The 12,360-nt window shown below is 42.2% G+C and overlaps 1 protein-coding gene across 8 annotated transcripts in view; it reads left to right on the top strand.

The window, feature by feature from the left end:
• Nucleotides 1–12,360, top strand: part of CDH18 (cadherin 18) — a 596,824-nt gene that overhangs the window by 317,061 nt on the left and 267,403 nt on the right. For 3 of the 8 annotated variants that reach the window (XM_075417132.1, XM_075417128.1, XM_075417127.1), the window contains exon 1: nt 9,977–10,099. The exons of 4 other annotated variants lie outside the window; for them this stretch is intronic. The gene's annotated coding sequence lies outside the window, so the exon portion shown is untranslated. Of the gene's footprint in view, nt 1–9,700; nt 9,763–9,976; nt 10,100–12,360 lie in introns of those variants that run through there. One more of the 8 variants, XM_075417129.1, reaches the window with a different exon arrangement.

Genomic DNA, 12,360 nt, shown 5'->3' with positions numbered 1-12,360 from the left:
TAGGTAAGATTCCAGATAGGCAAGGGTCACCCAAAAGTTAAGCAGGGTTGCACAGACAGACGAAGGTTAAATCAAATCACATGTACGAGCAGACAAATAATTCTGAATCAAACTGCACACAGACATGCAAATTGTTCTGAACCAAACTGCATGCACGTTCACACACACACGCACAGGTTAACCTATGATTAAATTTTCCCTTTTTGTGAGTTTCATGGATTACTCACTTTTATGTGCTGGCATTCATCAACAGACAGTTGGTGAACCTTGCAAAATCAGGTCTTTGAGTCCTCGCGAAATCATCAATGGACAATCTTTCAACCCTTGTGAAATCTGCCCCAGCTCAGGGGGAGATACTGGGTCTCACAGCCAGCTGCGGGTTCCGGAGAGCTCAGAGGGTCTCACCTTTGGATCGCTGTTTATAGGATCTTGAGATGATTGGCTTTGGTCAATACAGTCCATTCTGGTCACAATTTGTGCTGGGTCATTCTGACAGACAGTTCAGGCCGCAGGCAGCCCAAGTGCGGCCAGGGGGTGCCTGGCCACCCCAGCTCCAGGCCTACTGCACTTGCAACCAAGATAAGAGCACAATGGGAGTTTTTCCCAAAGCAGGCACAGCTTACCCTGGTGTGTCATTCAGGCAGCAGATGGCCAGGGTGTGGCCAGAGAGTGCCTGATGCCCAAATCACTGTACTTGTATCCAAGATACCAACGGAATGGGGCTTATCCTGATGTGTCAGTGTGGCCCAGGTGGCTGCACCATCGCACTTATCAATCATAATTCTTCCTTATCAATCATAATTTTAAATATTGTTATGGGTTTAGATCACTTTTTTCTGCTACTCCAAAAATGAACATTGTAAAAACAGTGTTTTTCTTATTGAGTGGATCTGTTCTCTGCATGCATATAGCTATGTCTGGCCCTTTTAGTAACAAATGCAAGTTTCTGCTATTTTTTTTTCCTTTTCTTATCGCTGATCCTATGGAGACAAGGATTTGACTTGATTGTCTTCAGTACAACGAAATGAGAACAGAATTTCTTACCACATGAGAAATAAGAGACTGACTGGTTCCTTGTGTCACTCTCTTGAATGCAGAGGTGTTGAAGGTGCCGAACTTGGAGAATATTTTTATTATTTTCTACATAGGGAAGGAAAAAGAAAGGACTGGTCTGTCCTTAAGATATCTAGCTTAGTTTTGCAGATTCAAAGAAAAATTTAGATTGAAAGTCCCCCTCAAGGCATGTCTTACTTCAAAATTAAATTGGATTCCTTAGGACCTTGGCCAATTGACTTTTGAATATCTTCAAATCTTTTGAAACTCATCCTTTACTGTGTCTTTGAGCAACCTGTCCCAGTGCTGTTAGAAAAAGTGGCTCCCTGTAAAAAGCTCCCTCCTTATGTCTAATGAGAGTTTCCTTTATTGTCAGTTGTGACCCCTGTCCTGACCTGTTGCTGTTCACCTCACTGGAGAGCATGGCTCTACCTCTTTTGCTGCTCCTTTTCTGGTGCTGGCAGACTGCGATGAGATCCCTGCTGAGTCTTCTCTCTCTTCTGCAGGCAAAACAGACACAGCCAATGCAGCTTCTCCATGTATATCAGATCTTGCAGCACCCAAACCACCTCAGTGGCCATGCCCCAGCTTGTTGGAGTTCCTCTGAATGTCATTCCATCCCTACAGTGCATTAATCACTCCGTCCCATGTGGTATCATCTGTCAACCTGCATACTGTCCTACTGTTCTTGTTGTTGATGAAGACCCTAAATAGTATCTGGACCAATACTGACTCTGTAGAAATGTGATTCCTGGAGTCTTATAGTCCAGCCGGACTTCCAGTAACCTGTGGTCCATCCAACCCATAAGTCATTAGTTAGGCTGTGAGGATAATGTGGAAGACTGTGTCAAAAACCTTGCTAAAGTCAAGGAAAGATATCAGCACTGCTTTGTTTGTCTACATCTGATCATTTCATCACAGAAAACCAGTTGGTCAGGCAGGATTTGCTCTTGGTGAATCCATACTTGCTATTCCAAGCCAGCTAATTGCTGTCCATGAGCCTGTAAGTCTTTTCTAGGAGGATTTGCTCTATAAATTTGGTAGGGATTGAGGTAAGGCTCAATTACAAGGCTGACCAGCCTTGTAGTTCTGTAAATCTTCCTTCTTACATTTTTTTTGGAAGATGGACATGGATTGTCATTTTTCAGTTGCTGGGGAAATCCTCTGCTTCTTTCATACACAGCAGGGAATATTTCCCTGGTGATAGTAGGCACTCCACTCCACTGCTCGATGCATCCTGTCTCATTTTGTATTTCTTCAGTTTACCTGTGTATCTCTAGTAAGTTTGAAAGAATGAGACATGGGAAGGACGGGACATTTTATCAGTAGATTGAAGAGATTTTCTTAAAAACTACTGTAAGACAGTAAATTAAGATTACCAAATACAGGAGCCATTAACTTTGGGAATAAACTGCCTGGGAAAGTGGCTGATTATCCATTTATTGAATTCCTTAAAGCAATAACTACTACCTTCCTGGACCATATGCATCAAACCTCTGCAGTTAGGCTTACTGCTGGAGAAAGTGAGTGGAGTCTTTTGTCTTGTCTTGCACATGACTGTTATTTCATTGTTCTTTCTTGGTTAGAATCTATGGAGTTGCCAGAGTGATAATTTCCTCAGAGGGAGCCACTCTTCAGTAGTTTTGATTTAAAGGTAGAAAGAATCAGAAGAGTAAAATAATAACAATAGTTTATCGAAAGAGAACTGACAGATTCTACTTTGTGAAAAACTTCTTTCATTTTGGTAGATATAGGATCAAAAGTGAAGTACTTTAGCAAGCCTTTTTATGGGAATAAGGCTTTATATGATGTGTCTTTCCTACACCTTTAGCGAACAGATGGGTAGTAACCGATTATGTGTACAATTTGGGCACTAAAGAAAATGTTGTCATTTTTTCCCCTGCTAGCCATTTATCTATTTAATTCTTTGACAGAACAGAGGAAATGTAACTAAATGTTCTGTTTTAATTACAATCTAAGTAAATTTATGAGTCAGGGAAACTCTGTGTTCTGTTTATGCTTGGGGAACAGAACAAACATATGTCTCTGCTTCATTGTTTGTCATTGTCTAGCATGAGGTTATTTCCTGTTGCTTATTTGGCCTATGGAACAAATAACATTCTTCATTTTATTAATTCTAAATAATTCTAGTGAGCAGTAATAAGTAAATTGTAGAAGAACAGCACATCCTGAGAAGCATTCCTGCAGGTGTTGTTCTTAAAAGAATCTAAAAAAATAGAAGTCATGACATTTCCTAAATGGGAGCATGTAGTTGGCTGGTGGAACTGCAGTGTTTCTTCAAGTGAAAACAAGGAGACTAAGAACCAATTTGACTGTTGTTTCCATTTCTTCAGTTGTCTCATTGCCTGGCTAGAAGAGTAGGAAGGAGAGAAGGGTCAGTGGTGGGGCTTTTCCCTTGGTGGTATCAGAGATTTAGCTGCACTGGAATTTTGAAACCTTGAGTAAAATCTTACAATTTCCCAGTTGTGCTGAGAACACTGAAGGGGGACATAGTAGCACTGGGCCTGGCACTGCAGAATAGGAAGGACCCTGTGCCTACACAGTAGCCCTTAGTGGGGGAGGATCCACATCAGCTACAGTGCATTAAGGCTGCCCCTGTGGACTATGCTGTATGTTCTTTACCCTTGCTCTCTCATGTGACGCTTCTACATGAAAATGCCATCAATCTAAGCTTTCAGAATTTGGAAGTGACCAAGAAGTTTATCCTTCATTTCACTTCCCCTCAATTTCTTCCTCTTTGACATATCTACTCAAATTTATCCTTTTCCCTGCTCTAATCGGAAACTAGGTTAATCCAGTTAATAGAAGCACTGGGATTAGACATTAATTGACTCTACCACTCTGTACTAGATACAATTGTCCCACAAGCTGTAGGTGATTCAGCAGCTAAGAGCTCTGCTAAATAGTTCAGTAATTTTCAAAGGTCAAATTTGGCCCTATGTTAGTGCTCTGTAAAATTATAAAATATAACTCCTACACATACACTGCAAGTTTGTCGCCTTGTGGCAAAGGTGGCCAACAGCATTCTGGGCTACATTATGAAGAGTGTCACCAGCAGGTCAAGGGAGGTCATCCATTGCCTCTGCCCTGGGGAGACTCTTCTGGAGAGCTGAGTCCTGTTCTCGGCTGCCCAGCACAAGACACATGCATTTACTGGAGCAAGTCCAGCGAAGGGCCATGTAGATCATTAGTGGATCGGAACATCCATCATGTCAGGCAAAGGAGAGAGCTGGCACTGTTTGGCCTGGAGAAGACAAGGCTCTGGGGAGGTCTTACCAATAGCTATAAACACCTAATGAAGGGATGGGGATGAAGAAGAGGAAGGCAGACTCTTCTCAGTAGTCACCGACAGAGCATGAAGCAATGAGCACATATTGTTGTATTTAAACATGTTGTTGATCCTCTACATTTTTGCAAGAAGCAAAACAACATCTGGGCACATCCTCATATTCAAAAGAAGTGTTAAAAAATAATTGCTAATACAACATGCAGATGTAGTACAGGGGACGCACAGAGGACTCCTAATTTCCAGTGAAGATTCTATATCAAAAATTACCCAGTTATTCCTTAACATAGCTTCAGCATTATGGTTTCAATGGAAAGGATATTCTCACTTCAATAGAAATCTCATCATCATCTTGTAACGTTTTAGAGGGGTTTTTTTAATCTGCTGTTAGCTTACTGAATGCTGAGTCTAAGAGAAGCAATTTCTTTATCTCAGTAAAGATAAAAAGCACATAATGTGCCCCAGAAATACTGTCCTTTAGGATGATATTACAAAAATCTGTCTTTAGAATGTCCCAGGAGCTTTTGCCTGCTAGTATGTACCCACCTCTAAGCAATAATTTCTTAAAGCTTCTGTTACAGTGGGGAAGAAGGCTGTATCTCATTACTAGCTGTAAGACCCATCAAATTCCATCAAATATAATGTTCATAATTTGATATCAGACATCTTTATAATCAGCTGATGTATTATGTAGAGTATCTAAACAACTATTTCCAACAATCCAGAGAGTACCTTGGCCTGTGAGGATTTAATATCAGCCTGTGAATGAAAAAAATAATATTTTTGACTACAATAATTTAAAAAACATCAAGATCATTTACTTACCAGGTTTAAACTTACGGAAATGCTGCCTATTGCATGTAAACCTTATATAGTTACCAGGAAGCATCCCATTTTAGAGTGGTCACTGCATTATATACAGTTACAGGGTTATATTGGTTTCCTAGGAAACATCCCAATTAAGCAAGTGTCTTGATTGAATGGTGTCTATTATATATGCTAGTGTGAAATTCCACAGGATGGGCAGAAAGATCTACTCACGTCTGAGTCAATCACTTCATTGGCTTTAGCTGAGTCTTCTTTCGTGTCTTTCCCTTGGTGTTGTGATACAGAGACTGAGAGATTGTAACACTGTGCTATTCTTTTGTTGCCCTTTACGTATTTTCTGTACTTTCCTGCATTGGAGAGGGACTGATCAGCTCAGACTTTTATGATAACAGGTAGCAAAATGCCAGGTATTATGTTGTTTTCTCCAAGTCCTGTCAGTATGTTTTACCTGTCATTTCATGCAATACTAAAGGCGAATTACTATATTATCACAGGTTTTCTGTGACTGGCAACTGTTATTGGCATCATATATTTAGGAACAGCTGTTGTTGTTTTATTAGAAAATACTCCAGTGATGCTTAGTGCAAAAGAAGCCAAGGCAGTATCAGCAGCATTGCCATTCCCTCAGCGATTAGCATTGTATAGAATTTGCTAACCTGTATTAAAAATTTATTTTTTCTAATCGACTAGTTAAATTTTTAGAGGAAATACATGGCTTAAAGAATATTCAGAGAGACCGTAAGGAAATTGAATTGTCTTAATCCTATTCCTTCTGAATATTTGTGCACATTAGCAAATTAAAAAAAAAAAAAAATACAGTACACAGTAGGCATGATCTGAGAACCCTCCAGAGAGTCATCAGGAGCATGAAGATGGCTCAGTTGTGTGTTCATCCACTAGACAGAGCTATAAATTTCTGTCCCACCATTTTGTATCAGAAAATGTTGGGTTTATGTTTTTATGTTTTTTTACTTCTACGTCCTCTTCTACATAGCAATAACAGTGATATGGTGGGTCAATTATGTCCAATTTTGATGCATCATCAGACAATATACATTATTTTTATATCCTACTTGACATATTTTTCTTTTAAACTCTCTAGGACCAATTGTTAATTGCACTTCCTGAAATATCTTTAGATTACAGTTTTTAAAGAACTATCATTAGTCGATCACATACAAACTTTCAGGAAAATTCATTTCTGCATATATTAATAGTTGTAAGCACATTTAATAACTGTGAATAAAAAATGTTGATCAAATAAGAGAAATAGTTGGAGGGAGCGTCATTGTTCTCAGACACATTGCTGGAACTGGTTCTTATGCACTGCAGCTGAGAGGAAAAATAATGATTTCATCTAGTTAAAAAAAAAAGAAATAAAACACAAGTGGTTACACAGTCAGTGTTAACTGCTATTTGTTTTCAGAGTTGGTGTTATTCTTCACACATTGTGAAATTGGTGGCACGCAGTGGTAGAGTAGTTTTTTGTACCTAATATGTTTATAAGACTGGAAAGGTGCTGATGGGGGTGGGGGTAACTGGGATATTCCCTGGTGCTTTTGAACAAGAACATGAAAAATCCGAGTACAATTGTTCTCAGTGTGTGAGCAGAGGTTCTTGGCAGCAACTGTGCTCATTTTCTTTGACTGCAGCCATTAGAGCACACGTGCCTAGGAGCAAGGAAGAGTTGGACCGAACTTGGCAGCATCTTTACGCCAATACGATCTTCACCATTCCTTATGTAGCTAAGGTACAAGAAATTTGTAGTCTATAAATGCCCTGGATTTTTCATTACTTTATGTATTAATGAACCACTTAGTCTTGTTATAACTGACTGAATGTTAGGTGAATGATCAGTTCTCTAGCAGTTACCTGCAAGATGATCAATACATGTTTAGCATATTAAACGCCAACAAAGAGAAACTGGTTTTGCGGGCATATCCTATAAATGATTAACTGGAGCTATTATCTAACAAAGAGAATTTAAACAGCATCAAAAGAATAACTAAAAAAAATCTGCAGAAATTTCATTACTTTTTGGTATAGCTGTATAAGCTCCTTCATAACTAGTCCACCTTCTTTTCAGTATTGCTCTTAAGTATCTAACAAATCCACAAGTTAGAAGGTAAAAAAAAAGAAACACCTTTTTTTTCGCCCCCTGTAATCATTTTCACAAGCTCTCAAGTCTAAGGAGGGAACTTTCTGAAGGCAATCAGCAAAGTTCTATGTTTTGATATACTGCTAAAATTGTGTAAGGTTGCTGGACTCCCGAGGTAAACCCTATGCACACAATGACTTCACAGTTATACCCAAATTTCCCTGGAATTCTTTTGGCTATATTGCTGCAGTCCCAGACAATAGTTTCATTTTGAGTTTCTTTTCACGAGGCTTTTTTTTCCCCATGACAAATGCAGATTCTTTTAACATTCAGACTGATGAAAGGATCGGCCTAACATCAATAACACCAAACCTCAGTATTTAGTCTTAAAATGTAGGCTTAAAAGAAATGTCAGAGTTCATTGAGGCTAATTCGTTCAAACTGTCAGCTTCGCCCTTGAAGTGGCATAATTTTCAATTGTTAAGAAAATCTTTGACCATTTTATACCAAATTAGCCTGCAAGACTGGTTATAATCTCTTTGCACTGATACTTTTTGCTCCTGCCTGAGAGAAGTCTCTGAAACATGTAGATATGAACGTGTATGCATGTATTTATTATATATATATATAAAAGAAGAAAGGAGTCAGTAATTTTCACCTTTTAATATGCTTTTCTGGAGCATCAAGACTTCCTTCTGCTTGTCATACTTCTTATTGCAGAAACAAATGAGTTGATGACTTATGCTCTGAATATCTGGTGAATATTCATAATTCTGCCTTATTCACTAAAAATTGCTGGAAAAAGACCTTTAAAAAATGTTTTGTTTTCATCAGATGGTCGATAGGCTGAAAGGTAACCTTACCTTTTGCCTGTTTAAAGAGTGAGGAGGTCATCTTTGGAGAGTGGCTTGGCGTGAAGTCTTTTTGATGTGAAATTGTGTCGTCCTTCAGAGAATGAACAGGAAGGGGTGTCTGTTCATTCCTTTTTTTCCTCCTTTTTTTCCCTCCATGTTACTAATGAAACCACCTCCCTGACAAGGAGATTTGGAAGTTGTTTATACCATAGTGCAGTAGAACAGTGAAATCATCTGGATAGAAGCAGCCCATCCCCCAGATCACGAGATCTGAATCTGGAGCTGTGCAAAACCAAACAGAAGTTGCATGAGGGAGAACATTCTGAAGACTGTGTATTAAAGCATTGATTCATATGTGCTGCAGTTGCAAGCCAGAGGACATATAAATAGCAAATGGAAACAGCTTCTATTTCATTCCCTCCAAGAACTTACATCTCCCAAATTCAAACGCTTAGCTGCCGCTTGCCTTCAGTTCCCTACTCTGCTTGCAAAATCATTTTTAATGTATATCACTGAGCAGCTCAGAGAGATTTTGTTTGAAAAGTTCTCAATACCCAGCACTGGGTTTTGTCTCAACTTTGATTTAAGTGATCGCAGCGAGTAGTGTTGTTCTTTCCACATAATCTGGTGTAACAGCTTCCCTTCCGGTCATGTTAAATTGTAGAATTACTCTTTTCAGCTCTCCTTTTCCAGTCTAGATCATTTATACATGGGGTGCCTATCTGTTATGCTTTGCTGCTTCTGACCCATAATAACGGTAACCAGTAGCTTTCTCCCATCGCGCCATCTCCTGCCGGGGCTCTGGGACTCGAGCATGCTCTGATTTCGTGGCTCTCTCCAGGGCACGCGTATCGCTGGCTAGAAGCAAGGTTCCTCTGTGCCAGTAGGGTATGTGCCAGGGCTTCCACTTGTATGTTAATTACCTTTTTAATACACTGCCTTAGCAGGCTGGACAAGCAGAGTCGGACACACGTTTCCTCCATTACTGAAATCCTGAATCGGGAGAATGCCATTAATCTCAATTCCAAAGAAGGGGTATTTGGAGTAATGATGTTACACGAGGTCCGGATTTTGGGATGACTTGTGCATCAGTCAGCCTGCCTTGATCCAGACAATCCTGGAAGAACGTAAATTATCCACCAACTTACAGTTTATAGTGTAGCAACATGAATCTAGGGGTGTTAAAGGGCAGGCAGTCCTTACAGGAGCGGAGCTGATCTGGAAGGGGACGGGCGGCCAGTATGAAATCTCCAGTGCCCCAGCAAGATGAGAAGCAGCCGTTAAAGGGCACCGTTCACTCCGAACCTTGCAGCCACCGTCGGGCCGAGCGGACGGCTGCCGAACGAGCCGCCAGCTTCGCGTTTCGCAGCCTGTGACCACTTTGCGCAGAAAGAGGAAAATTCGCCGCTGGCTTGGCACACCTGTGCCCGGCAGCCCAGCCCTCCCGTCCCCGGCCCCCCTTCCCGGCACCGAACTGGGGGGCTCGCTGCCGCCGAGCCGGAGCCGTCCTCTCGCACGAAAGGGGCGGGGGGGGGAGAGGCGGGGGGGGAAGCGGGGTGCTCTCCCAGCCGCGCAGCTGCCGGACAGAGCTGTGCCTGCGCCCCTACGCGCCGGCTGTATCGGTATGTGTGGAGGGAGGGAGAGAGGGATGGAGGGAGGGATGGAGGGATGGATGGAGCTTCCTCCCGAGCACCGGGGCTGGCCGGGGTGTGCCATGGCGCGCAGGAGGCAGCCCCGAAGTGCTGGCGAGGGGGAAGCCGAGGCGGGGCGGGGAGCGGGGCGCGGGGCGGGGGCGGGCGGCACAGCCAATAGGGCGGGCTGCCGGCGCTGCGGGAGCGTGGCCGGGGGCTCGGAGGGACGCGGAGCCGCGGCCGGGGCCTCTCGGAGGACGGCGAGCAGCGCCCGTTTGCGCCTTGTAAATTAAAGCGCCTTGTCACCAGTTAGGGCAAGTCAGCCAAGGTAAGGCTTGAATAAAACGAGACTTTGGTACGCGGCAGCGTGGATGTTTCTGGGCAGCTGTGCTGCTAACGCAGCCTTCCGAGCAGCGCCGAACCTTTGGTGCGGTAGCTCTGTCGCGGCGGGTCCTCAGCCGGCGATCTGGCCGCCTGCGAGTTGCGGCCGGCAGGGCGGGCTCGCCCGCGGGGGGCTGTAGGACCCGCAGCATGCGGGCGCAGAGAGGCAGCGGCGCTCTGTCTGTCTGTCTGCGCGTGACCGCGGTCGTAATGCTCACAGTTCTGCTGCTTAACTTACAGCAATAACCTGCGGAAGCGTTTTAGCGGTGATGGCAGGCGGATTCTTTAGCTCAGCTCACGTGTATGAGCCTTTCTGTAGAAAAAGCACCCCATGCGAAGCTGTATGTGAAGAATATTAAGCTTGATATTTGAATACAAATCGCAGTTCCCCCCCCCCCCCAAATGTTTGTAATATTATGTGGTAGCTGAGGATTGAAATTACAGCAAAAAAAGACTTCTTGCAGGTTTACCTTTAGCTGCTCTTTAAAGCTTAAGCACTGACCCAACTTTACTTTGCGTAAAGGGCACTGTAAATAATGCCCAGCCAGAAACGAATCCTCTCTTCATTCCCTCCTAGCCCATCCCGATGGTATCCTTCTTAATGAACCAATACTACTGTGTGCCTTTAGCTCACACCACATTTTCACCCATTGCCCTGCCTGTGGTCTGGAACTGTGTGTTTTTGCAAGCGAGGAGTTCCTTGGGATGACTTCACTAATGTGTATCTTTGAAAACAAGATAGTCCTGAACCTGTCTCTGTGTGTGTATGTCTGTGTGTGCCTGTGAAAGACAGAGTCTGGTCTGTGTACAAGCGTGCTGAGACGCGAGGAGGACAGGGCATGGAAGCCAATGAAATGTGGCAAATGCACCCCTGCATGTATTTCTCTGAGTGGGTCTCTGTAAAGCAATATGAACGTTTCTTAGATTTCTGTGTAGTTCATCATTCAGATTAGGGTTTGGGATAAACCCAATTTCATGAGCATCAATGCCTCATTAGTTTTTCTTGATCAAATGAAATATAATGGAAAACACAAGTGAAATTATGACTTCAGTTAGCCCAGGTGATAAAATCACTGCCTTTATTCAAGGTACAGATTTTATCTTTCATTCCAAGACACTAAGCATAGCTCCTATACTTCCAAAGCTTTACTTCTGTGCTGCAGTCAATCGTATACAGTTGTGTGAAAACACTGAAGCCTTTCTTCTGCAACAATTGTCCTTCTCCTGGATGACAGTAAATGTTTGTCTTCAGGAGAAACATTAAATTCGTTTAAAAATTTGGCATATATTTGGCATTTTGCCTGACTGTAAAGATAAGAAGACTGATTTAGAGAAATAACCCAAAGGCTTCCCTAACCCACTCCACTGCCTTTCACAGAATATTTCATTTCAGACTTTTCTGAAGATGACATGGTACACTGTAGTTACTTAATGCAAGTTAAGGTGTGGCTCTCTTTTTTTTTTAATAGGGACCTATGGAAACAATGTAATAGTTTCTTTTGCAGGTAGTTAAAATCACTAATCATTCTATGTAAGGACTTCAATAGATAACTTTGTTTCCTTTCTACTTAGAAAAACAGACAAGCAGACAGAAAAAAACCCCAACAAACCAACCCATTCGTTGTTGCCTGCTTCCTCTAAAATATCACAGGAGAAACAATTTGTCAGACAGCACTTTCCTTCAAGTAGGAGCAGGTCCAGTGCCTTAGGGGGCGCTGTGTTGCTGACTGAACCATGGACAGGTGAGATTCAAAACTAAATTCCTTGCACTTTTAGGTGCTGAGGATTCTATAAGGCTTCACCAGGACAGGATTGCTGATCCTGCTATCAGGACAAAATGACAGTTTAAGCTTTTATGCTTTGGACTGTTTAGTTCCCCATGCAGTTTAATTTGAGAGCAGCATTCTCTATTACCTATATTATCTTTTTTCCTAGTGTTTTTGTCCTGCAACGCAGAGACTCTAACTCAGCCACTTTGTTGGTGTGTGCTTTGCTAGCTCATGGTAATAGTTCTGGTGAACATATACAATGCTATAAAACAACTGGCAATAAATGTGTGCGAGTGCATGTGTCCATGCCAGAGAGGTACAGTTGTTGCTGTACCAGTGCTGGCATTCCTGTGGTGCATAACATTTATGTAATACCCTTCGGGGAACAATCTGTATTTAAAAGTGATTATAAAATATTTTTTTTAAATTATTTTGTCAC

This window comes from Opisthocomus hoazin, chromosome 3 (assembly GCF_030867145.1).
Source record: "Opisthocomus hoazin isolate bOpiHoa1 chromosome 3, bOpiHoa1.hap1, whole genome shotgun sequence".
NCBI lineage: Eukaryota > Metazoa > Chordata > Aves > Opisthocomiformes > Opisthocomidae > Opisthocomus > Opisthocomus hoazin.
The sequence above is the reverse complement of the archived record's forward strand: the minus strand, read 5'-3'. Positions and strand labels throughout refer to the sequence as shown.